A 4,999-nucleotide genomic window follows, 5' to 3' on the forward strand; every position below is an offset into this window, starting at 1 on the left:
CCCCTGACCCTGGGGCTATGAATTTCACAATTTTGGTAGAGTCACTCTTGCTTAACATAACTATGTATTTAATTTGTTTCAATAATACCCAGGAGTAGAGAAGAAGATTTTCAAAGAAATAATGCACTTTCACTATATGATCTATATAACCCCACCCTAGCACCAGAACCCCTGACCCTGGGGCCATGAATTTCACAATTTTGGTAGAGGGCTCAATGCTTATTACAATCATGCAAACAGTTTGACTGCTTGATGTCCAGGAGTAAAGAAGAAGATTTTTAAAGATTGCATTAATTTTGGTGGTTTTAGCCCCACCCCTCAGGCCCCAGGGGGGCAGGGACCATGATATTCACAAATTTTGTTCCCCTTCACACATAGATGCCATATGCTAAAATTGGTTGAAATTGGTTCAGCGGTTTCAGAGAAAAAGCTGAAAATGTTCAAATGTTAACACACGACGCACGACGGACGACGGACGACGACGGACGAAAACAGATAGCAATAGGTCACCTGAGTGACTCAGGTGACCTAAAAAGTCCAAACAATTCTATAATTTACACAGTACATGTATTTGTCAAATCGAGCATAAAATGCTCAGGTGACTATGTGACCCATGAACCTCTTATACGCATTTCATATACTTAATTCATCACCAGTCTGAAATAACAGAATTTAATTAATGATGAAAATTAGGTTTTGCTAAAAGGGGGGGAGGTATAAATTTTTGGCCCATAATTGGAACTTTTCAAATTTATTTTCTCAACAACAAATAATATTATTTTAGTACAAAGCATTTTTGATGAATTTATCAAAATGTGCAAACTTTTTTTAGTATTTGATTAGGCAAAAACCTCCTTGAAAAGCCATACCCAATCAATTTTCTCACCCCCCCCCCCCCCAACACACACACACAATTTGCCTGTTTTTGGAAATAGGCCTAGATGGCAAAGTTATGTTAAAACATCGTTTGTTATGATAATTTAAAATTTGTTCTTGTACTGTACATGTAAGTGAACACCTTTTTGAAAATTTCTACATCACATTGGGCTTGCGTCACCCTACCAGTACTAGTACTAGTTTTACCATTATCATTTTTAGATTGCACATGCCATGTGACATGGTGTGGTGCAGTGTTACATGTATATCAGTGGAAATTAATTCATTTTGTGTTTTAATTGGATTATATTTCATGAAGTTGACAGGACCTATGACAGTCGGTAAGTACAAGTGTAAGTATAGATTGGGGTAAAATAAACCGAAATGCAAATGGTTAGGTTAAAGTTTAAAAAGGATCAAAGATCATCGGCAATCTCCTATGCAGAGTTGTCGTTCGTTTCTCTCTCAGACACTGAATGTAGAGAGTGGATCATCGGGTGCCACAGTAGACGAATTTCACATTCTGAAGAGTTATCTCCCGTTGTCGACATTACATTCAGTTACAGGCACAGATCCGGGAATTTTTTTCGGGGGGGGGGGGGGGGGGGGGGGGTCCACACCTCAGTCAAAAAAAATTCCAGCCCAGAATTTCCTGAGGAGCAAAAAAAAAAAAAAAACCAAACAAGCAAAATAAAAACAATGATGGTGGGGTCCATGTTTTTAAAGGGGGGAGGGCATTTAAAGTCATTTTTTATTTGCTTCTGTAAATCAGTATATAGTCCTATTTAAATAACTCTGCAAATTCCAGGGGGGGGGGGGGGGGGGGGGGGGTCCAATCTCCCTAGCCGCTCCCTGTCCCTGAAATGACAAATGATCATGTGACTCCTAAATAGTAGAAAACTTTTCCATTTGACTATACATAATTTTGTTTCTTGTGTTATTATGTTATGTACATCTAATGGTTTAAGGTTATGAACCCCTGGAGGTCATCCCCACTCTCTTAATGAACTGGAAATGTTCATAATATGACTACATCAAATTAAATAAAAGTGCATCAATGATAAGATTACTTGACATTTCATTCATGAATTTGGGTCAACCCATGTACCCTCCTAGAATTAGGAATGAAAATCATTCAAAGAGATGGACCATTAAACTATTTGTATATATTCACATTTTTTTTTTTAATGTCAAACCAAAGTATTAGACTAGTTTGCATACATGAACAAACAGGGGTCTGGGAAGGGGAAGGGGCAAGGGGAAGGAGTTATCTCTTTACATCTTAATTGTTGAAAACTCCTAAAATGAATGTTAACTTCAAATCCGACTTGTACGTCTTCATTATTTTTAAGTGGTGGTGTCTCCGTATGAATGAAAAATTCCCAAGAGGGACATTTAACAACAAACAAACATTAATGACTTAAAAAACACAATATACATGTACATGTTTATTAGTCAACAGATATACTTCTGATCATATCTCTAGTTCTCCCTTGAATCAGAAATGATGATATAAATATTTTAAGAATGGTTAAGAGTTGAAAAGGTTGTGCATTTTAAAATTCACTAAGCTCTGTGCTTGAATTAGCTATACCAGTTTAGCTTATTTTGCTACTCAAAGCACCTTGATTAACTATTTTTAATCATACTGTTTTCTGAAATGTGAAGTTTTTTCAACATGGATACAAGTCATACCTTTTCAGATTCTGAAAACAATGCAAGAAAAAAAAACTGCTTTATAATACTGTAACTCTTTCCAAGTACTAGTGATCATCAGTTTTTAGCTCACTTGAGTTTTTCTGGTTTTCTGATCACATTTTGTTTGTCATCCATCTGTCCGCCTGTAAACTTTTCACATTTTTGTCTTCTTCACTAGAACCGCTGGGCCAATTTCGACCAACCCTGCCACAAAGCATCTTCGGGTAAAGGGGATTTAAGTTTGTTCAAGTGAAGGGTCACACCCTCTTTCAAGGGGGGATAATCAAGAATTAGTGAAAATTTAGTGGTATCATTTTAAAAAAGTTTTATCAAGAACCACTGACTGGGCCCAAAAAGTTGAAACTTTCTTTACATAGACTTAGTGTAGCTTCAAATTTGTTAAAATTATGACCCACTGGGGTAGGGTGGGGCCACATATGGGGATCCAATGATTTACATAGAAAAATGCAGGGGATTTTTTCCATCATAAATCTTCTTCTCATGAACAGCAAGGGCATTATTGTCGTCCGTTTTCGCAAAAGGGACCTATGGGACATTAAATCTCATTTGTCTGTCAGTCTGTCCATTTGTCAGTCTGTCCGTCTGTCACAATAAGTTTAACCTTGGTCATAACTTCTGAATAATAAGAGATAGGGCTTTCATATTTCACATGTACATTACTTACAAGAACTTTCTAAACATACCATGATTTTTGAACCCAAGACCTTGACCTTGAAGTTTGACATACTTTTCAAAAAATTTAACATTACTTTAAATGATCATTTTGAAAGAGAAAAGATAGGGCATTCATATTATGCATGTATATTACCTGTGACAAGACCTTTCTAAATATATCATGACTTTTGACTCTGTGACATTGACCTTGAAGTTTAACCTACTTTTCAAAAATGTTATATTTCCTTATAACTTTTGACTGAGAAGAGATAGGACTTTTATATTTGACAGGTACATTATCTGTAACAAGGATTTCCAAGCATGCTATGATTTTTTTACCCCTTGACCTTGATGTTTTACCTAATTTTCAAAAATTTTAACTTTGGTGATTACTTTTGAATGACATATGATAGGGCGTGCATATTTGAAACAATATGTCATAAATAATGGCATCCCATCCACTAGGACACAGAAAGTAGGGGACCACAATTCTTTGAATTTGCTTGTTAGTCATTTTGATATGGAACATCCTCATATAGTGTAGATTCAAGTTTTTTATGCCCTGCCATGAATATGGCCGAGGCATATAGTGTTTGTCATGTCCGAATTCAATAAAATGTCATATGCTGATACATACTGATGTAAGCTTTTCAACTGCATCAAAATTTTTGACCTTGAATTTTCCTTTGACCTTGACCTTACTTTTCTTAAATTAGTGTCTAGATCAGTTTTGAATAAACAATTCAAGATATATTTATCAAACTTCATATGCTGATATATACTGCTGAGAGATATCAATTGCATCAACTTTTTTGACCTTGACTTTTCCTTTGACCTTGACCTCACTTTTTTAAATTAGTGTTTATCTACATTTTAAATAAACCATTTCTGATATTTTTGTTGAACTTCTATGCTAATAGTAAATACATACTGATATAAGTTTTTCAACTGCATCAACATTTTGACCTCAACCTTTCCGTTGACCTTGACCTCTCTTTTCTCCAATAAGTGTTAAGCTCAGTTTTAAATAAATCATTCAAGATATTTTTATCAAACCTAATATGCTGATATGTATTAGTGAGAGCTCTTCCACTGCATCAAAAACTTTTCACCTTGCACTTTCCTGTGACCTTGACCTCCCTTCTCTTTAATTTGTATTTTGCTTAGTTTTAAAGAAACAATCTAAGATATTTTTATGTAAGCATGCACTTATAGATAATTTTGTGAGAATTTATCATCTATATCCATTTTTTTTAGATTTTAGTTTCAATTTTAAAGAAACTGTTCAAGATATTCTCATCAAACTTCATACACTCATACAAATTTTCATGTTGCATTAGTAATATACATTCAGCGGGGCATTTATGTCCTATGGACATATTTCTAGTTTTCAAATCATAACCTCCGAGGATAGGGTCAGGCCACAATAAGGGATCAAAGTTTTATAGAGATTTAAAAGGAAAAAATATCTTCAAAATTCTTTTTTTTAAGAACAACAAAAGCATGATTAATATGGAAACATTCCCAAGAAGTGTAGATTTTTTCCTGCCCCTATTTGCTATCCACATGGAAATGCAAATTTTAAAACCATTTTACACATCCACAGGACAAAATCAATCATCTTCCAAATGATCATGATTTAAGGCTAGTGCATAAAATATAAGGGAAGTTCTGGGAACCAGAATGTTTAAACATGTTAAATATTTTTTTTTAAAAAATTGACCCCCATTTGACCCCCAGGGGGAAAATA

The sequence above is a fragment of the Saccostrea echinata genome, unplaced genomic scaffold (assembly GCF_033153115.1).
Source record: "Saccostrea echinata isolate AGI-Se365-2 ecotype Australia unplaced genomic scaffold, CSIRO_AGI_Sech_v1 ptg000075l, whole genome shotgun sequence".
Lineage (NCBI taxonomy): Eukaryota > Metazoa > Mollusca > Bivalvia > Ostreida > Ostreidae > Saccostrea > Saccostrea echinata.